Genomic DNA, 22,655 nt, shown 5'->3' with positions numbered 1-22,655 from the left:
GTCCCAAAAGATCTCTATGGAGTTTCCCAGTCTTCCATATTGTTCTGTCATCTTCATTCTCTAAATGGAGAAACTTGGTGCTTGACTCACGGACAATAGCATTAAGATTCACCAATAAGCTAATGGTACCTTACTTTGCTTTAAATGTCTTCTCTGGTTCAGACATCCAATGCCTAAAATATAGCCTACACATCTTCCAGACCAGGATGTCCTGCCTTTTCCTGATATTCAACCCATCCAAGACAGAATTCCTGTTATTTGCCAAGAACCACAAACAGCAAACAGTAAAAAACTGGCTCAATTACACAAACCTTGTCAGTTTTGAACCCCAACTTTAACTGAATGACAAACTACTTGAATTCAGCCTGGACACCAGCCGCACCCTCAAGGAATACATTGCAAGTAAATATAGGTGTCTTGGTGCCAGCTCCCTCTTCTAAAGAAAGCAAAATAGTTTCTTCCAGAAATCGACTTCAGAACTACTGTTGAAGCCCCTTTACTTTTACATATGGATGTTGGTAATGCCCTGCTTCATGGCCTCCCAGAGTCCACACTTGTCAGCCTTTTAGGTCATCTTACATGCCAAAGTAAGTCTCATCCTTGGCCTAAAGATATATTCACATCACTCTCATCCTGATAGAACTCCATTGGCTACATTTAATGGCTTGCACCATGTTCAAAACAAACTGCATCATTTACAAAGCAGTCACTACCAGCTTCACCGCTTATCTTGCTTAGAAGCGCAGTTTTTCTTGTGGTTCCTGGCACACCTGGTGCCAGGATACCATCGGACTGCCGACTTAGAAGTGTTAAAAAAATTTTTTAAAAACAAGGCAGCGGGCCTTTTCTAACTATGCACCCAGGATCTGGGGCAACATCCCTGTATACAACAGAACCGCCTCAATGCTGCTTATATTTAGGAAAGAAAAGAAGAATCTCTTTAAAGAGCTCTTCCTGACAATGCATTAAACATCCACAAACCAGCTACTGCTCCCACACTACCTGACTTTATTTTCTCTTTGACTCTTTGCAGGACTTTACTGCCTTTTGGCTTGTTTTGTGCAATAGAAATACCACATACGTGCACACATTTTTACACACATAATCTCTTGAACATAATTTGTGAGTTCTAGTGCCATTTTCATAAACCCGTTGCTTAAGTGCTAATAGCATCCTTTCCAATATATTAAATAATATCATTCTCAGCTGCCCCTCTGTAGATCTAGCATAAGCTTTAAATTAAAGCGACATGAATTCGAACATTGCTACCTAGTTACAAAAATATTTACTAATTGAAGAATCATGAAAGGTGTAAAAGCAGGACAGTCGGTTGTCTGGCAGCTGCAAAGCTTTCTGGACATGATCACCTTACGTGATTACTATATTTGGTGTACAGTTCTTTGGTGACAGGTGGTGAGGATGATTACACAGATGAAGACTTTTCTTTTTGGTTAATGTGACTACATTGAATACCTCAATAGCGAATGTTTTTAAAATTGAATAGTGATGCGATTAATACCACTACATCAATGTACCTTTTTTGTTCCCTCTGGTTCTCCCATATGGGAGTCTTTGGACAGTCAGAGAAGGTCGTCAGTGGAAGTAGCCTCTTCTGTGAATGTTTTATTCTATTGCTCCTGTCTTTCATTAAATTCTGCATCTTAAACACAGTCTTTGTAAGTTTCTGAATAAGTGCCTTCTCTGTTCTTTAGGGTCCTTTTCAACATTTGTTGGCAAAATTGACTATCCTACACAGGGTGAGAATCAAATAGGTAAACCCCACAGACCAACCACTAAGGGTTCATTTGCTTTCTTTCACCAACATCCTATACTTTTCACAAGTTGGAAATTTATTTTCCTACATTTTGTGAGGGAAAGCCACCAAAAGTGGCTTATTTCCTGAGATTTTTTATTAGCATAACATGTGATTTCTGCCTTACAGGCTCACGGTCTAACATTTCGTTGTTGACAGCTATCTCCATGCAAGTAGTGACCAAGATAGACAAGGAAACCGAAAGAGAACCCAATCCCATTCCCACACCTTTTTCCTCACCTTCTCATACCACCCTGCTGGGCATTCTCTGGTTTGTCTGTCTGTCAGTAGTTCGTATACATTCTCATTTCAGGGATCTCTCCATTCCCACCTCATTATATACCAGATATTGTGTGTTTAGCCCTCCTAACCTCCCCCCCTTAATGTTCGTTTGATTACTCATAGTCATCCCAAAAAAAGGAGCCCAGATGTGGGAAAAATTAGAAGGGGTGCCCTTCACTCACTGTAATATTTAATAAACCCCTGCTAAACATCACATTGCTTCGTCATGAAGCCCCAAACGGTCTAGGGTTTAAAACTGGCCAGTATTAAGCTCAGTAGACTACTTTTTGCATCTGTTTCAACAGAGTTCTGTGGTGAATACACAAATCACGTTAAAAGGATAGGAGACACCTCACATAAGCAACCAAAGGCAACACTCAAAGTTCATTACTATGCCCCAGGCTTTTCATCACAGGCGTACTTCTCTGAAAGAAAGCGAGAGGGAAATGTACGTGCTAACGTCAGTCATATCAGCTTGCTCTTCCAGATTTTGTAATCCTGCCCCAGTCCAGATGGCTCAGCTGTGTCATGTCCCTATACATGTAGCGGCCCTCTGTCTGGCAAGACATTACTTTTTTCTGCGTTGTGTTTAATTAAAAAATGTGTCCAACATAACCTGTGAATTTTTTTGAGCTGACTACTTAGCATACTGCTAAAATTAAGTGTACGACCTTTTATTTACGTCTGGCCAGCATGTTTCATTCGAACCAGAGGAGGATCTTGTCAATCAAGGAGCAATTTAATTTGGGCCATAGGGCCAACTTGCCATCCGAGGTACACTGCAGACCTGCATAAAACATGCAAGAAGGTAATGCAAAGAACAAGCAGGACCTTGTTTATATGCTATTAGTTAAGTACCATCAAGTTGAAATCGTAAAGTTTAACATTTACCACGTGCCCACTAATGTGATAGCCTATGAGCCGTTCATGGAAACGTCTTGATAGGCCTCCTGTAAAAAAAAATGTAAATCAGTCAAAGACATGCAGACCCAGTAAGCCACGTGAATATGTACCATGAGCATTTCATATATCTAGCATCCCTCAAGTCATTGTGACTGTGTCATAATTCGACAAATACTTTCTCAAGTGTTGGTGCCTATTTTGGAGATGAAGTAACCATCAATAATAGAATTAGTCAGCTGTTCCACATATACTGAACTTGTGAGGTGTTTATAAAAAGGCTACAGCAGGAAACTGGAAACATTGAAGAACATGATTGCGACTACAAAGAGGCTTCTCCTGGGGAAGCGAAATATAATCGGAGACACCCGATAGCAGAGTCCCCGACACGGACCCTGTCACTGTGTGATAGAGAAGATAGCACAGCATTTTGTGTAAGTCACATACTTTAGGTGTTAAGAATGCCCAAAGCGCTGCACACCCTTTCACGTACCGACAGGAGGGGCGAATTATAAGCACACTGTAAGTAAAGTTTGGATAGTGACGAGCATATTACCTGCTGAAGGAAAGCTGTTCATACTGGAGTTTAAAAATTGGGCCAACCACTGTGGGTGTACTCAAACGTAAAAACCATTAATACTGTCCCAGCCATCTTAACACATCTCAAATGATTCCATGAGAATATCAAGATCTCATCTCCATGGAATTCACTTGGTGATTAAACACTGGCTAAAGTAAGTGTTTCCCACGTGAAATGATGAGCACACAGTGTACTATAGGAGATTAAGCTATTTCCAGATTTACCTTAAAGCATCACAGAGTGACACTATCACAAAAATCTTTTTACAATAGATAACCTTTGACATTAGTTTGGTCGTAGGTACATGATGGAATCTAGCAGCGATTTATAGATTATGACATCAGTTGTTTGTAATACTGGCAGTCGTTTTGGGCTTCTAAGTTGCCCAAAGTCCTTGGTTAGGTAAATCACTAATGGCCCGCAAATGTTCATGAATATTTTCGCTCTACTGTGTGTCTTGAAAGCTAACTTTGCCATACTTAGTAGAGACCATATCTTTATCCACTAGAATGTCGAATGATGAAAGAAGAAGAAAAAAGAGTCTGAAATTCACCCCAGCACTGTATTCAAGCATCTTCTTACATGGGGCAGAAAAAAGAACTGGAGCAACTGCAACGCGCACACACACACACACACACACACACAGACACACACACACACACACACACACACACACACTCTCACTGCTGGTTTCCTAAACTAATAGTGTTTATTTTGCCCTCCGTTAATGGCTTCTGCCCATCTGACTGCATTTCCCTCTGTTTCCTACAAATAGAATTAGGAAACCAGTCATATTTCCAACCAAGAGCAGAACCAGATCACAGCACACAATAAGCAACAGTAAGAAAAAAAGAGTCTTGACACTCCGTAGTGTTAGGTTAGGTTGAGTAAATGAAAAAAACAGGCACGTCGGTATTCAAATCTTGTCTTGAAATGTGAGTTTTTTTATTATGGGAGAAGTTGCATTCAGTAAACAGAGAGCATCACTCCAAACACAGCCAACACGTGTTTCGTCACACTGGTGACTTTTTCAAGGCTATTCAGGCGTAATGATAACAGCAAGATAAGTATATGAATCTCGGAAATAAAAGTAGAGTCCTTGCATCAAATAGTCTGTGACTAGGTTTGCCGGTATTAATGTGACACACTGGAAAAGGCATCCAAAATTGGTAAAGGATAGTCAATGTTAAGGACCATGGTAAGTCCAAGAGCCAAATTCCCGAAAACGTCTAGTGCCGTGAGCCCATGCTCTGGTGTGTTTCGATCACCTATGGGGTAATCATACAGGGTACGAATGCATTTGATGTAGTTCAGGACAAAACCCATGCTCTCCAAAGTTACCCATAAGTAGTCCTACCCCAGGGTGTGGAATGCCTTCTCTGTGTTAAAGGATACCGCCTTCTGTCCAGGAGCCCAGTTGGGGCAGCCTGCAAGAGGCAACACAGGTGACTAACATTGCGGAAGGTGTTGCATCTAGGTATAAACCCTGGTTGATCCACACGGGCCAGCATGTGTATCGCAGGTAGGAGCCAATTGGCTAGCACTTTTCCAAGTATCTTGCAATCAAGATTCAGGAGTGAGAGTGGACGGTAGGAACGAACATCCAAGGGGTTGCGACCCAGCATGTGGAGAACCAGAATCACTGCCTCACGTAGCGTGGCTGGCAGTTGACCCACTGTCTCAGCTTCTTTGAACTCATCCAGGAGGTGTTGAGTAAGATGTGTGGTGAATGTGGTATGGTCCACAATAGGCAGCCCGTCCGTGCCCGGTGTCTTACTACGAGCAATCTGGGCAATAGTTGTCCATCGTTCCTTTACTTGAATCAGTGCCTCCAGAGTATGTCATACAGGATCTGATAATACTCATGGAAAACTGCATTAATATCCACCTATGAGGTGCCCAAATGTGCCATCTCTCAGAAGGATTGCTCCGATCAGTGAGCACTGCTGATCCCCTATCACCAGCCACTCTAGCATCCTTGCCGAGTGGGCCCCTCTGCATGTAGAGGAGACAACCTTTTCCTGTAATCGTGTTGCCCAAGGCACATCTCGGATTCACTGTATTGTTGCCGCAACTGCAAAAGCTGTTGCCACCGTTAGCTCAAGGTAGTGCAGATCACGTTCAAGGGACCCCAATTCTTCAGTCAGCACCTGGAAGATGCCGCATGCTGTCGACATACAGTGGCTCCTTATAACCACTTTGTATGCGACCCGCTCCAGTGCCTTGGATGAAATAGTGCCTTTGTTAATTTTGAAGTGTTGGGTGATGTTTGCAGCAAGGGCTTCCCTCAATGAGGGATCAGAGAGCTCTTCCGTTTGCAAGCGCCATGTTGGTGTCCTAGGGCATGGTCTCACCCAGGAGAGGGTTAACCATAGCTGACAATGATCCAACAGAGTGCGTGGTAAGTACTCTGTATTAATGATCTGTGCACCCAGTCGATCCATGCACGAGTGAGAAGAGATCCAATCTGGTATGCTTATCATGGACTGGGAATAGAATTAAAATTTGCTGTCATTGGGGTGACCTAATCGATACACGTCATGGAGACCTCTAGGCATCATTCAAACCCTGAAGGGTTGTGCTATCCCTACTCACGGAGCACTTTACAGCGGGAAGTGGATCAGACGCAGATTATGTCAGCGATGCAATTAAAATTGCCACCCATATACTCTGGGTATTCAGGTCCCTAAAGAGCGCAGCGGTGAGAGTGTTGAGAAAGGAGCTTTGTTTACTGTTGGGCGAGTAAATGCCCACTATCATAAGTGGGGACCCATCTATATGCACCTCTACAATCACATATCGCACCTCTTTATCTTCATTATGAGTATCTACCACATATGGGACCCCTGGGGCAATCCATATCAGGGCTCTGCGTGCATAGGCCTAAGTGCAAATACCATACACTTGTCTCCTCCATTTTGTTCGCACTTTGTGGACTTCCTGCAGCATCAAGTGTGTCTCTTGTTACAGAGCGATATGTGTGTGTGTGACAACGCTTAAGATAAGTATGTGTGGTAGCGCTTTGCAGGAGCAGCCATATCCTTTACGTTCCATGTCACAAAGTTGTATCGTGGGATGGAGCTAATTGTGGGAGTACCCATGTAAATCACTGGCAAAGTGCGTTGTGTAGCGTGCCATCACTGCCATCCCCCAAAAGTGTAATATTAGGGACCATCTGCCCATCTCAACACCAGTCGTCACTCTCATGCCCCTTGTACAGAAGCCCAAGCTAGAAACCTCAGACACACCTGAAAGACTCCAAAAGATTGACAGTGCTAATTTAAAGAAAACCCCATACCCACTCCCTTCCCCGGCCAGGCAGAACTTATGTCCCCAGCCAATAACAAATAACAAGAGAAAAACTCGTAGAGGACCAGAACATGTCCAGTTCAGAAACCTTGTGATGCATGGTCCCCTAGTTGTTTATGTGCTCCTCTGGGCAGGCCCGCTCCGGTTGCTGGCACATCCGGTCCACATTCGTAGTAATGCTTGGTATATCAAAGTGAGCAGCAACCCTCAAGGTACATTGGGGTGAAAGTGGTATCAGTAGTTCAAATCAGATCATTACCTATCTGAGGTGAGAGGGTAGGCTCGAGGACTGTATCCGTTGTCAAAGTCTCAGAGTCAACAATGTCTGAGCTAGCATTCAAAGTATGATGCAATCTGAGGGCCTCAGAAGGGTTTGTGCTGCGCTGCAAAGCCTTCCCCCACAGCCCAGACCTGCTCCCTGGCCACCTGATTCTGAGTAGGGCAATTCTTGACACATTTACGTCTCTTACTGCAGGGTCAGGATAATAGACATTCTCCATCCCGTTGGACCTCCTCAGAGGCAGTCGCCAGTCCCTCAGCATGAAGCCAGGTCCACATATCCTCAGGGGATGATGAAAAGTGGGATGTCTTTCCATCCACTACTTTAAGTTTCACAGCGTAGAAAAGGGCATACTTGAGTTGAAGCTGCCATAGTCTTTGTTTGACCTTCCTATAAGAGTTATGAAGACGCTGTATCTCCGCTGTAAAGTCAGTGTAGGCCATGATTATCCCATTCTCAAATTGCCAGGGGCCCTTTGTTCGAAACAGCTGTATAATCACATATTGGTCTTGTGGTTTAGAAAGCGCTCAATGAGAGGACTCGATGGAGCTTCAAGAGGAGGGCATCTGCCAGGTATGCAATGTGCATATTCCACAGAGAACAACTTAACGACCCTGTTCTCCAGCACTGTGGATATCGAACAGTTCTTGAGAAAGAGTTTAACACTCTGGCCTTCGGTCTGTTCTGGTAAAGCCAGCAAAATGAATGTTATTGGGCCTTGAATGCCCTTCAGCCTCTTCTGCTCTGCTGTGGTTGCCAGTTGGGTCTGGACATCGTTTAGCATCAGTCGCATAGTAGTCAGGGCGGATTCAGCATCAACTTAAGGTGGTCAGCTCTGAGGAGATTCAAATTCAAGGATACCGCATCAATCTTGGCTTTAAGATAATTTGGTGTCTATTATAACATGGAGCACTTTCTCAAATTGCGCAGAGTGCTCCTGCAGAGTGGCCCCCAACTGATTTAGGGCTCCCAGGGTGTGATCAGTGGGGTAGGGCGAGCAGCATCCCCACTGGGGCCCAAGATTGGTTTCTGGGCAGTCAAGGGTTTCACCATCATGTCCCCGCAAGTACACGTCTGAACCAGGCGGCCCAAGTGAAATACACACTATGATTTTTGAGGGATAGATACTGCAACTTTATGTTTACGATAATAGCTGAATTATTATTGGACATTGGTTATTATTCAACCACATACGTTTTGACACCTCAGTCAATTATATCAAAACACTTCTAGAATGTAGAGTCAATATTTTAATTCACTTTTTACCCTAAAAAACGTCCATGATAAAATACACACAAACCACATATTTATTCATATCATACACACACACCCTAATATTTTCTTTGTCCATTAGTTTAGTGGTTCCCAACCTGTGGCCCGGGGACCCCTCTGGGTCCGCATAGCCTCCTCAGGGGGTCAGCAACTGCTTAGAAAATGAAATACTATTAAAAGATTAGGTCCCCAGCTTGCAGTAATGACTCACTGGGGGGTCCCAAGATTCCAATAAAGATTCAATGAGGCTCCAGGTATTCCAGTAATGATAACGTGGGGGGTCCACAGAAGTCAAAAGGTTGGGAACCACTGCATTAGATCCATCTAAAGGTAGTCCAATAAACCAATTGCCTGATGTCTATATATTCTACATCCAGTGTGATTAGGCTGGTATTCTTCATATTGAAAATCTTTCTCCATTTGTTATGGACTCCTTATTGAAAAAGGTTGATAGGTTTCGGGACAAATAACTTCCGGCCTCCTCAGGACTAAACAAGAAGTTTGAAACCTTGGGCTTTACAAGAACACAAAAGGGATCAGTATGGGTATCAATTAAAATATATGCACTAGTGTACACTCTTTTTTTTTTTATAAAGATTTGTATTTATTTTAGAGAAGAACAAAAAAGAAAAAACACAACGAGAAAACATCATAGCGATGAATAAAATCACTCATATAACAATACCATAGCGCCCTCCTCACGATGTACCAATTGCCCTTTCCGTCCCGCTCGTCCAGTGGGTCCTGGGGTCTCACCAGGTCCACAGCCTACCTAAAGTCTAGAGTGAGATTTAGGTTGTTGGGGTTTATATAGTTTTGGTCCCTGCATTGTAATACTAGAATAGATTAGTTTGATAACCCCTGTTGAGGCCACGCCTGAAGGAGATCGGTCTGCGTTCCACCCCGTCTGGCCTGGATTCGGCCCCTCCCCCACACAGAGCAGGGATTGTTGCCCCACAGATCCCGGGTGGTTTATTCTTTGGGGGGGTTGCATGGTGATTTCTGCTATCTTAGGTTAATCAGTCAGCCAGTAGACCCATCCAACTCCCCCACACTCTGTTATGTTTTTCAGGGCAGCCTCTCGCCTCGTACACCATTTTTTCACATCCTGCACACCAATCCACTCCTCGCCTCCATTTGCTAAGGGTCGGCGCTTTTGCGGCCTTCCATTCCGACATGATGTCTCTTTTTGCTACCAAACAGGCTACTCCCAGGAATGTACGCTTCGACCTGTTCAGCCCTATCTCGCCCATTGCCCCCAGTAATAGTGGAGTCGGGGATAGTTCCACTGTTGATTGCATTACTTCAGAGATCTCCCCTAAAACTGACCTCCAGTATGCCTCTATAATTGGGCAGGCCCAGACCATGTGGAAGAAGTCTGTTCCCGGTTGAGCGCACCGGGGGCATTCGTCCGTGGGTCGAAGATTCGCCCGGTGGAGCCTTTTAGGGGTAAGGTAGGCAGTGTGTAAAAAGAGGGCCTGTAGCAATTGAAATCGTGTAGATATGGCCAGTGTTCGGGGGGCCATTAGTGCCTCTCTCCAGTCTAAATCTTCCATGGGGCCCACCCAGCCCTCCCATTTCCGGCGGAGCTCCTCGAGGGGAGGGGATGTGTTATCAAGGATGGAACGATATATTTGGGATGTGCCCCCTTTGTTTAAATACCCCATCATAACTTTTGTTTCCAGTGGTCTATACTCTGGGATAATGTCCCCTGGTCGTACGTGTACCAGTAGAGCGTGTCTGAGCTGTAGATATTTGTGGAACTGGGTGTTGTTTAGGGAGTATGTTTTCTGGAGCTCTTCAAAGGGCCGAATGTGTGAGTCGCCCCAGATGTCACCAAGTGTAGTTATCCCAATATTGTCCCACTTTCGAAAGCCCTCTAGTGTGGAGATTTCCTTTAGCCATTTCCCATGCCAGAGAGGTGTCTGAAGAGTTATGCGAGCCCACCAACCCGTGGCCCTCTGTGCTGTTCGCCATCCTGTAAGAGCCAATCTGATCACCTCTGGGATAGATTGCGGAATCACGCCTCCAAACAGGGCGTTGAAAACCCCGTTGTAGCCCATCTCCTGAAGTTCCAATCTGTACGCAGGGTCGGACCATCCCCCCGATAGCCAGTCGTTAATCACCAGTAGGTGTGTGGCTAGATAGTAAAAATGGATGTTGGACATTCCCAGACCCCTCTCGTATATGTTTCTTTGACATGTGGCAAAGGCTAGTTTGGGGCGGGAGCCGTGCCACAAGAATTGGCGTGCCGTAGTCTCGACTTCGTTGAACCATTTCCGTGGGATTAGGTGTGGGAAGTTTTGCAGTTGGTATAGGAATCTGGGGAGCACCATCATTTTGTATAGAGCTATTCTCCCCAGTGTGTTGAGTGGCAGATTCTGCCAGCGCTGAAGGTCTTTTCTGGAGTTTTTAAGGAGAGGTGTAATATTTAGTTCCCAAGCCAGCTCAGGAAGAAGAGCTATGTAAACCCCCAGGTATTTGAAACTATTGCGACGGATTGGGATGTTTTTCTGCCAGCTTACACAGTCTCTCGAGGGGTGGAGTGGGATCAGTAAGGATTTGCTAGAGTTCAGGGTGAGGCCCGAGGCTTGTGAGAAGAGCTCCAGGAGGTCTAGGATTCGCGGGCCACTCATTGCCGGGTTAGAGAGATAAAGGAGGAGGTCGTCGGCATACAATGCTACTCGGTCCTCCGGTCCTACGGGCCATGCCCAGCCTGTTACTAGTGGGTCTTCTCTCAGTAGTTTTGCCAATGGTTCAATTGCCAGGGCAAAAAGTAGTGGCGATAGCGGGCATCCCTGGCGGGTCCCTCGACAGATGGGGAATGGATCGGATGTCACCCCGTTTACTTGAACGCGAGTCGTCGGGTTGGAGTAAAGCAATTTTACTAGGCCTCGGAATTTGGGTCCAAATCCGTTCTTCACTAGAACTTGTTCTAGGTACGACCAATCCACAGTGTCAAAGGCTTTCTCAAAGTCTATTAGAAGGAGGGCAAGAGGGGACCTGGTCAAGGTATCACGGCGAGCCAGAGCATTATGCAGTCTCCTAATGCAGTGTCTGGTGCTACGTGAGGGCATGAAGCCACATGGGTCTGGGTGTACCAGCGAGGGAAGCACTACCTTCAGTCTGGTAGCGAGTATTGTTGAGAGCACTTTAATCTCAGCATTCAACAGGGAGATGGGCCTGTAGGCTGAACGGTCACGCGAAGGTGGACGGGTCTTCGGAATCACCACTATTGTGGCTTGGTCTATTCCGGTGGGGAAGTGGCCTATCTTCACTGCTTCATCGAACATGTTAAGCAGATGAGGGCTTAGAATGTCCCCGCATTTGTGGTAGAGCTCGGACGGGAAGCCATCCGGTCCGGGTGTTTTGCCTGACGCTAGACCGGATATGGCCGTTGTTATTTCGGCCAGGTTTATGGCTTCCTCCAGGATCTCTCTGGTTGCCTGCGGGATTCTGGGGAGGGTTATGTCCTCAAGAAGGGGGAATTCCCTCTCGGTTCGAGGGCGGGGGCCGCGCAGCGTATAGCTGAGCGTAGTATGATGTGAAGCTCATAGCGATTTCTCTGGGGGTCCTCGCGATTGAGCCTGTCTCGTCCGCGATCTCTGGGATAACTCTGTCGGCTAGCGGCCTCGAGGCCAACCAGTGGAGGAGTTTGCCATTTTTGTCACCCCATCCATACACGCGCGCCGCCGACGCCCTCCATGTGTGCTTAGCGGCCTCAAACACTAACTGTCTTATTTCTTCTCTAATCACTGTTAGGCGTCTCAACGCCGACGCTGATGTCGCGGTGATCTCAGACCGCTCCAGGACTAGGGCCTTGGCTTCGAGGGTTGTCACCTGTGAGTCTCGTGCCCGTTCGCGGGCGCGCACACGGTACTTGGCATAGCCTCTAAGTGTGGCTTTACATGCCGCCCAAAGTGTGCCCGGGGTTTGTACGGTTCCTAGGTTTTGGTTAAAGTATTGGGTAAGGTGGTCCCTTATGTCGAGAGTGAAATCGTTATTTTGTAGGTACCATGCATTCATGCGCCATATAGGACGTTGATTTAGAGCTGTGTCTCCTACCCGGATTCGTACTGGGGAGTGGTCCGAGACTCCTCGAGGTAATATCTCAGCGCCAGTAACTCTAGGGACGTCCAGGGCGGGCATGAGCACAAGGTCAATCCTTGCCTGGGAGTGGTGAGCCGCCGAAGTGTGCGTGTATTGTCGTGTTTTGGGGTGCCAAGTCCTTCATACCTCGCACAGGCCTAGGCTTGCTGTCCAACCCTTTAATTTGGTTGCTCTCCCAGTTCGGGTGGTCGAGATAGGTCCAGATACATCTAATTTAGGGTCTAGGACCGAATTAAAGTCGCCCCCAATAAGTGTGATTCCCTGCGGGAGTCCTATAATCACGTGGCGGAGAGTTAGTAGGAAGGTATCAAATCCAGCAGGGGGGGCGTACACACAAACAAAGTTGATCGGTGATCCGTGTAGCATGCCAGTCACCGTTACAAATCTACCCTGCGGGTCTGACTGGGTGGCTGTCACCATTATGGGTAGCGACCGGTGGAATAAGATGGCTACCCCTCTGGAACCTCTCGAGAAGCCCGCATGGAAGGCTTTATCAAAACCTCCCCGTGTTAGGATTGGGCAATTGGTCCCGAGTAAGTGGGTCTCCTGTAGGAGGACCACTGAGGGGGCATATCTGCGCAAGGTATTAAACACTGCTGATCTTTTAATTTTATCTAGGAGGCCGTTAACGTTCCAGGAGAGAATCTGTGTCAATGCGGAGGTGGTGTGTGCCATCTTTGTGTTACGGGAATTCGGGGACCTGACCGGGGGCCCAGAAACAGGCATATTGACTGGAGAGGAACCAAGTGGTAAGTGTAGGCATTGCTATGGTAACTTATTACAACTACTTCACTAAGCCCTAACGTGAGCTTCAAACTCCCTAACTTCCCCCCACCCCATACTTCTACCTTTGAAGCATCTGTCACCCTAATGCCCAACGGGGGCAACACAGCTGTGTAGACTGCCATAGAGTGGAGTGGTGGACCCCTCCGGTGCGTCGGATCTATTGCAATTAACTAACGAAAAACCCCTGCCCTTAATAAAGTCGTTGGGGTGCTCGGCGTGATGCCGTCGTGGATGTGCTTTAGCACCAATCGCATAAGATGTCGTCCAGCTCCGCCGATGCGTCCCAGTGTGGGGGAGCTCAATACATGTAAGGCCAGTGTCAACCAAGTTCGGGAGATTGGCTCAAACGGTCCACTCCTTGCTCTTCTTTCGAGGTCTGGTCTCCGGGGTGACCCATCGAGTCTCCTCCCGGCGGGGGGTCCGGGATCGGATGGGCATCCTCGCCTGTTAGGGCGTTAGAGTCCCTCAGCCTTCCCCTCCTGGACCTGGTGCGTCTTCGACCTCTCCGTATGTACGTTGGTGTGCCTGGGTGTGTCTCTCGGGGTCCCCCAGACGGATCAGTTGGACCTCTTCGGTTTCCGATGCCTTCCTCCGTCAGCCAGTCCCATGCCTCCTCAGGTGACTCAAAGAAGTGCGCCTTACCGGTGAGGATTACTTTAAGGCGGGCTGGGAAGAGGAGCATATAGGAGAGTTGCATCGCTCTCAGTTTCTGTTTCACCTGTTCGTACGACCGGCGCTTGGTTTGAACTTCTCGGGTGTAGTCTGGGAAAACCAAAAATTTCTGATTGTCCCAATAGAGGTCGGGGGAGGATCTGGCCTTTCTAAGGATCGCATCACGATCTTTGAAATTGAAAAAGCGCGCTATCATGGGTCTTCGGGCGCCGCCCGGGGGGGCCCGCAGGGCCAGGGCTCTATGCGCTCGTTCGATCGCGAACCATGGTGAAAGGGAGTTCTCCGGCATCCAGGATTTAATCCAGGTCTCCAGAAATTCTGTAGCTTTGCCATCTTCCGCCCCCTCCGGGACGCCCACGAATCGTAGACTGTTGCGTCTGGAGCGGTTCTCTGCATCTTCCACCCTGCGATGGAGTTCGCCGGTTCGAGTTTGTAGCTGAGCCACCTTGGTTCTAAGGTCGGCCAAGTCATCTTCTGTCTGCGAGACACGGTTCTCTACCTCCGTAATACGGCCCACAGCATTTCTGAGGTCTTGTCTTACGAGGCCCATCTCCTCTCTTACCTCTCCAATCTTGGTTTCCACTGCTTGTTGCGAGGTTTGAATTGCAAGCAGGATAGTATTGACCCCGTCTGTCGTCTGTTCGTTGGGCGGAGCGTCACCTCCGGTTCGGGGGACCGATGGCGTGGTAAATTGGTCGATCCTCTGCTGGGACAGCTGCGTCTGTCTGGAGGCTCTGTCTTTACCCATGTTGTCCGATGTATCAAGCAAGCGCGGATATAGTCTAGTGGGAGCAGAGCAATTCAATGGCAAGGGTCCCTTGATACCCGCCCGGGTGGGTCCGAGTCAGGAACTCCACTCCATGGAAGGGGTTCCATCCAGGGGGCGACCGGAGGCCGAGCAGCGCCCAGAGGCGAGGGCCCCAGGCTCCTCCCCAGATCCGTAGAGGAGGATGAGATCCTCTGTTCCCCTCGCGGTGTGTCTTGGGAATCAGTCGGCAGGGAAGGGAGCTCACCCCCCAACAGGACCGGAGATGGGAGATCGTCTAGTTGTCGGATTCCTCCGGGCGATCTTTCATCGGGCGAACCGGTCGATGTCTTGGGGCCCCCGTTGTGTGTCCATGGCGTTCAAAGTCTCACAGGGTGCGGGGTATCCGTGACCCGGGGTCACCCCGAGGCCTGTCTCCCCCGGGGGCCCTCGTGGTCCCTGGCGAGGGCGAGCCCTTGGTCCCCACTGTGTTCCTCACGGAGTTGCCGTGCCACTCAGGTGTTGTCCTTCGGTGGGCCAAGTTTCCCCCTCCAGGCGCGGTCTCAGGGACCTCGTTAATCGGGTCCACATGTGTCGGGACCCCTGTCTTTCCTCCGCATCGCCCTGCTCTACGCGGGGAGTTCGGAGCCGGAGCCGGTGGGTAGTCCTCCGATTGGGGGGGGGCAACCCCCCTGGTCCGCGGCCAAAAGTCCAGCAGGTCCCGGCGATCAGGCCCCAGGCCCACCCGGCGGCGTGTTATCTCTCGGGGTTTCTGAGGTGCGGATTTCCAGTATGCGTCCCTTTGTCCCTCTCACCTTACAGGGTTGCTCCGCTTCCTGCGGAGTAGAGGTACTCAGGCTCCCGGTGCCGGGTCCACCGATCCACGGGGCTCCGATCGTCCCCAGAGCCCGTCAGGTCCGGATCCGCTCGCCTCCGGCGTCGCCGACTCCGCGCGCGGCCGCCCGCCGGACCTCTCTCCGGGAGCACCGGATGGCGCGATGTCTCCAGGCGCGGCCCTGGTGGCCCCGATCGGTCCCGGCCGTCCGGGACCGATGTGGTGCTCGTCCGATGGCCCCGGCCGCAGGGCGGTCCCTGTCCTGGGCGCGGCCCAGCTCCCGGGTCGGCGCTGTCTCCTAACGATTGCAGGCACTCCCGAGCTCTGGATTTAAGCTCCCGGAGTCCGGGGGCGCCGAGGCACCCCTCGAGTCCCGGTTGGGACGGAAGCAGGATCGGATGTGGCAGTGGATTTGGGCGGATGACGGAGGGGTCCGGAGCACTCTTAGAGTGCGACCGCCATCTTGACGCCCGTGGCCACGCCCCACAAGTGTACACTCTTAATGTGTGTATTTGCACAGTGCAGATGCGACATATTAAACCTTATTCCTTAAACCAAAAAACATAACAGTCCCGTGGCCTCTCAATACCAAAAAGTTGTGTGTCAATTAGTCCACCATTGCAATGTCTAGCAAGTTACGTTGTACCCACAGAGTGCGTCTCGAGCCCGTAGTAAGTCCATGCAGATAGCGTCTGGATATCTCATGACTTTGCCAGAAAACACTTTGGGGGTCATTCTGACTTTCCGCCGCCCGCCAAAGTCCCGCCGGCAGAATACCGCAGCGCGGTCAAAAGACCGCCGCGGGTATTCTGGGTTTCCCGCTGGGCTGGCGGGCGACCGCCTGAAGGCCTCCCGCCAGCCCAGCGGGAAACACCCTTCCATGAGGATGCTGGCTCCGAATGGAGCCGGCGGAGTGGAAGGGGTGCGACGGGTGCAGTTGCACCCATCGCGATTTTCAGTGTCTGCATGGCAGACACTGAAAATCTTGGTGGGGCCCCCAGGGGCCCCACGACACCCCATACCGCCATCCTGTGCCTGGCGGTCAAAACCGCCAGGAACAGGAAGGCGGTATGAGGCTCGGAATCCCCATGGCAGCGGAAAACCGGCGGTACACCGCCGGTTTTCAGTTTCTGACCGCGGCTGTACCGCCGGGGTCAGAATGCCCAAGGGAGCACTGCCAGCCTGCTGGCGGTGCTCCCGCGGTCGTTGGCCCTGGCGGATTTTACCGCCAGGGTCAGAATGACCCCCTTTATCTATCAGCCACATCTACCATATAAAAGGTTCAGTGTGTAAGTAAATACCAGATAGATTCTGTTCTTGGTGAAAGGGAAGAAGGCATGGAAGGTAGTCCAAACCAAGTCCTATGCACCATTGAAACATAAGCGTTCCATATCTCTGAACTATAACCTTAGAAATTGGGTTATATCGCTATGTGCCACATACATTTGCTAATATACCAACATTCACTGCACCTCTGTGGCTTTCCCAGCATAATGAACGCAAATATACAGAGTATCCCTATGAGTGAACAAAACACTGTTCCCAACCAGGTTATGGCTCTCCCTGTGGAAAGACAAATAATCTTTCAAAAAGTTAAAAACCATGAGCACCGTTGGGACCATCCAGACGAAAAAAAAACCATTTTGAGTGCTTTACCATAAGTAGCGTTTTAGGGGTGAAGTTTTAATCTCCTGGACTCATTCAGATGGCAGTCGTCTCATCCGAATTGGTGGGGTCTTCATAACATTAGACAACTCCAAGTTTACATGCAACAGATTATAAGCTGGCTACCTGGAATCAACCACGCTTTTCTGCCCCTGTGTAATGTTGACTTGTTGCGTAGGTTCTCATTATGCTAATGAGGCTACTGGATTTGGAAGACAGGATCACCTGGATTATGAGTACCAAGTATGATTCCACACCACAGGATGCCTGTCGACCTAATCCAGGTTCTCCAGCTAACAAGCAGAGCCTCATCTTTAGCCGAGATGATTGTGGCAACCGGGCGCATGACAAGAAAGACTCCTCAGGGGAATCGTGGTCGATCAGATCCCATCCCTTTCTCTCAGTTACCAAAAAGTCTCATACAGGCAAAGACAACAGAGGCAGATTATAGTTCAATAAGGATTTATTTAAATAACTGCATCTTCGATTAAAAAGGCATGCATTGCAATAACTAGGATGATAAAACACAATAAAAAACAAGCAAGTGACTAACAGAGTAAAACACAAGAACAGTTCTACCTTACTGTCACTAGGAGTGATATATATTTGTCCTACCTACACTGTGTTTGAGCCCAGCGTAATAAGCCTGATCTGCCATTCAGGTCCCCACCCCCATGGGGGTATGTCATCCCTCATACCTGGAGGAAGAATCCTGTAGTTTAGAGAGACACCATCACCACGTGGTTCATGGGTCCGGCCATCTAAGCAGGTAGCCCAAACGAAGCAATCAGCATACAGTTATGGTTATCTGGCTTGAATCTCCCTCTAACATGTCTAGGACAAAAGGGTGTTTTTCTAATAAAAGAGCTGACATTCTAAGAAATAGTCCCCACGTATGAGTATGTGTTTTCTATGAATGTTGGAGACACAGCATAGCACGTTTGTCGGCAACCCTATCTGACTGTAGCCTTGGAGAAAGCACAAAGTGAAATACATGTTCTACTAAGAATGTGGAGAGAAAAATATACTCCCATTGTGTAGGGTTTAATACCCTCCAGATATCCACTAGCCCTAGAACTCAAATCCAGTCAAAACCTCCTCTGAAGAGACCCCCGTTCCGCCCGCTAGGCTCATCAGTGTTTTACATTATTCATCACTATGTTTAGGTCCCCTCCAACCAGGATTTCATGATCTGAGCATGTCTGAACCTGTGAGAGCACAGCAGTGTGGAATTTCTCCTGATTATTACCAGGAGTATAAGCACAATCCAAAATTATAGTTTGAGTAACAGTGAAAGATGGACTGGTAATAGTCAGACCAGTATTTGTGTGTGTCAAGATAATTTCTCCTTAGTATTTGATAGTAAGAAGGATGGCCAAAGCTCCCCGCCGCCCCCCCCCCCCCCCCCCTCCCCCCCACTTGTGTTTTTAGGTCTAGAAGAATATAGCTGTCTGGTGAACCAGGGGAATCAGTGTCTGGACCAGTCCTGTTTGATGTGGTGGGTTTCTTGTAGGAGGAAGACATCACAGCCTGACTTGATTAGGAGCGTGAGCAGCTCTAGGGGTTTTGCTGGAGCATTAAGATCTCTAACATTAAAGCTCAGTATCTTTACCAGGTGAATAGAGTTGTGATGCGTAATGTTTCGGGTCACCCTATTGCAGATTCTGTCCCTCAGATGTGTAGGCCAAGTGTTCGTGTCCCTGTTATAGTAGTCCTTCAGTTTTAAATTAAGTGTCTCTGCTCTAACAACAATATAACACATTTTTGAGTACCCTTTTCGCGTTAGCCCAGCCCATTGGGTCCGTCATCATGTCTGTCTGCAGCAAACAAATCCCCCCTACACCTGCTTACCATCCTGCAGTGACTTACTGTACTGTATCTAAGCCCCCCTCACAAACTCTCTGTTCCTGACAGCTCCCACCTCCCGCACACCCCCATGAGGCTGCTGGTAATCTGGCGTAATACCTTTGTCCATGGAGTCAGCCTTATTTCCGCTTCACATGTGGGGGATGGTCACTGCCATCTGCCCCCTCCTCTGTGTTATTCATCAGTAATTTGTCTATAATTGCTTCCCTCTCTCACTGTATTACATCTTGAGAGGGCTTGAGTGAAAAGTGTTTAATGGGAATCCTGGCCCACTGCCCTGCCCATGGTGTGCAGCTTCCGACTTCTGTTGCGTGAAAATGGTCAGGGAGTAGTCTTGTGTTTGGTCTGGAAAGTCTAGGATTACGTGAGCCTCTTATGATGTTCAAACTGTATGGGTTGCACCAGAAACAGTAAAGGTCAAGCTAAATGGGTGTCCCAGCAGTATCACATGCCTTGTACTCTGAGGTAGGCTGTGGTAGGTCGGAATTGTTGCCTCATATGCAGTGGAGACAGATCCTATTCAATGTAAAGTATGCATCAAAAGAGACCACCCTGGCCTTGCGAGCCGCTATCATTATGGCTTCCTTCTGGCTTCCTTTTCTTCGAAGTGATGCACACATGTGAGGATGTCTTGTGGGTCTCTCCTGGATTCACCATATTTACCCACCTCTTGAGTGTGGTCCAGTTGGACATCTTTCGCAGCCGGGCCAGAGAGAATTTTGAGAAAGAGACGTTTGACATAATCCTCTAGTGTACCCACGTCCTTGCTTAGTATACTCTTGATGCATATGTTCGAACTCCGTAATCTGTTTTCCAGATCTTCGAGGTGTCTTCGTTTTGATCACGGAGTTCCACACTCTTTTTCTGGAAAACCTCCAGTTCTTCCTCCCTGAAGTCTCCTGCGGTCTCCAGTGTGGAGACCCACTGACCTAAGTGTCCCAGTTCATAATTCACCTCCTTTATTTCCTAGGCAATCTCTAATCTCAGTGCTGCATTATCACTGTGAAATTTGCCAAAGAATTCTTCTTTGAAGGTGCATGTAAGGGGTGCCTTCATCAAGGTTTGTGTTAATTTTTGCGGGTAGGTTTCCCGACTATCTCTGTGTTCTTCTTGCATATTCCAACCTCTTTCCACTTTTTTTGCCGCATCCTTGCTTAGGATATTCTTTAAGTTTGCATAATTTTTGTGTTTTGTGGAGTCCTTCACTGAGGTCTTTGTTTCACTTGCCTGCAGTGGAGGACAAGAGGTCAGATCACATCAAGGGTTGATGGTTTAATCAGGCAGCAGTGTGATCCTACTTCTAAGATGTTGCAGCCTCTCCAGCCACGTTCAATATCAGACCCAGGACTCCACAAGAAACACCAGGATCCAATCGTATCATAAAACATCCTGAGAGTCCGATAGCAGCTGTCCAGGGCAGGTCACCGGGCCTCGTATGTTAGTCTCACTACTCCTTGTGCGGATGCCACCTTCGGGGCTTGCACTTGTCGATATATCACCCACAAAGTGCAGGTGGAGTCCACAGTACCACCCAATGTGTCCCTGGGGTGGCTTTGCGCCTGGATTCCAGTTAGGTATCACCAGGTGTCCTCCCCGCGCACATCAGGCATTTCTTCCCCAGCTGTGTTCAAAGAGCTGGAGGCAGCGTAGGCTGCCAGCTCGATGGGACCTGGTGCTCTTACCACAGCATCTCACTGCTCCCTATTGGTGCTGTCCCCAGTGATGGGCTCTATTGCCCTATGTGCTCCGCAGTCATAATTTGTGATCTCCATGCTGTCTGGGGCCCCGCTTCATATCCCGCACCAAAGGTGTCTCAAGACCTTGCAGCGGGTAGGCAGTGGTGGTCCAAGGGGCAGGATTGCTTTCTTCCTGTGCCCAGAAGTACATGTGTGGCCAGAAATATCCCCCAGTGGTCACCATTGTACATTGCGGCTACCATTTTCCTAAGTGTAGATGGCTCACCTCACCCAGCTGCAGTCCGAATCCTGCCCAGCTTCAAGTTCCCATTTGTCCAGTTTCTCCCATCTTAAACTGCCCCAATCCAATATTTGGCTGCCCCAGAGAAGACAGCGGAGAACAGCGCTAAACGGGTGAGGCATAGAGCGGGGAGAAAGCGCTCTCACTCCATCACCATTCTGGACATGTCCTCATGTCCTTTTATTTCAAAGATTATTTTAAACAGTTTGTAATTAAAATTCAATATAAAAATAAGACATATGATGCTAGATAAATGTAGCCTTTGATAAGATGCAGTTCTAATTAGTCTGCATTAAGAAAAAAAAAATCCACATAAAATGTGTATTGAAAAATGTGTTCCAAGATTCCACACCCAGGCAGGACTATTTCAGTGTGCGTGATGTTAATGAAGAGATCGGCATACAAGCAAGTAGCTTTTTCTTCTAGTTTTAGGTATTATTATTATTATTGGCTCCATGTGAGCACGGTAAAAACAGGTGAAAGTGGAGTTACCAGCTTCTGTTGCACATTATATGCGAATTCTGAGGTGAGGTCCAGTGGAATCCTTTGGTTTTGCCATTGATGTCTTAGTGCCATCTGCTGTAAGTAGTTTGCTGTTTTTGGAAAAATATAAAGAGCCAGTCTAGCATGTGGGAAAAGGTTCATGTAAGGAACCTGCAGGAGATGATTTATGCATCAGAAAGAATGTTATAGAAGGTGAGCATCTTTGCTGTTGTAATAGTGTATATTTTTGTAAGGGGAGACAGGAATTTTTACTATTTTCGGAGATTGAATACTCTACTACTTCAACTCACTGACTTGTTCTTGTATGCGTTCTTTGGAACAGAGAGCCGGAAGTGTCCAAGCACGACTGCCACACTGTATTATTTCTGTCTGACACCTCAGCCCCTCTGATTAAACCTATTTGGAAATAGTGTAATAAAAGACTTGATGAGTCTAGATGTTCCACAGTCAATAGGAATGAAGTCCCACAGGATAACAATGACCATGGGGACCAATGAAGAAAGAAAATGTAGCTTTTTGCATATCTTCTACTTTCTTGTTTTCCTTGTTTATCCTATTTTAAATGCTCTCTTTATACTTACCTGTAAATAAAAAGTACTATTGTGGAAGATTTGGCGCTGGCTATTGAGTTTCAACATTAGCTACTGTGTCGTACTGCATTTGAGTTTCTATTCCCTGCCATCTCCTAGAGTAAGTCTTGACTTCTCAACCTTGCTAACCTTGGAGAGTCAACTACATAAAGGGGGGAAAACCGTTTTCCAGTTGAGGTGCAAGAGTGTTGAGAGCCTAAGGGTCTCCAGGGTAAACACTCAATACCCTGACTGCCCCAGGACCCCAGACAAGAGGCCTCACAGGCAAGGAATATTTTAATGTCTATGCCAGTGATTCCCAAACTTTTTCGACCCGTGGCTCCCTTGACCTATTGCCCATTAGCTGCGGCTCCCCGTTATGTAAGGGGATGTAAGCCAGGATTCGGGAGCACTTCCATTTTTCTCCCTAAAAAATAATTGGGATGAAGTCTTTCTCTTTCATACTACCATGCAGCTTTGTTAGCTGTAC

At 48.0% G+C, this 22,655-nt stretch overlaps 1 protein-coding gene across 5 annotated transcripts in view; it reads left to right on the top strand.

Moving 5' to 3' along the window:
- Positions 1-22,655, top strand: part of IFT140 (intraflagellar transport 140) — a 1,792,511-nt gene that overhangs the window by 900,941 nt on the left and 868,915 nt on the right. The gene's annotated exons all lie outside the window — the stretch shown is intronic.

The sequence above is a fragment of the Pleurodeles waltl genome, chromosome 10, assembly GCF_031143425.1.
Source record: "Pleurodeles waltl isolate 20211129_DDA chromosome 10, aPleWal1.hap1.20221129, whole genome shotgun sequence".
NCBI lineage: Eukaryota > Metazoa > Chordata > Amphibia > Caudata > Salamandridae > Pleurodeles > Pleurodeles waltl.
This window is presented reverse-complemented; position numbering and strand designations above follow the sequence as displayed.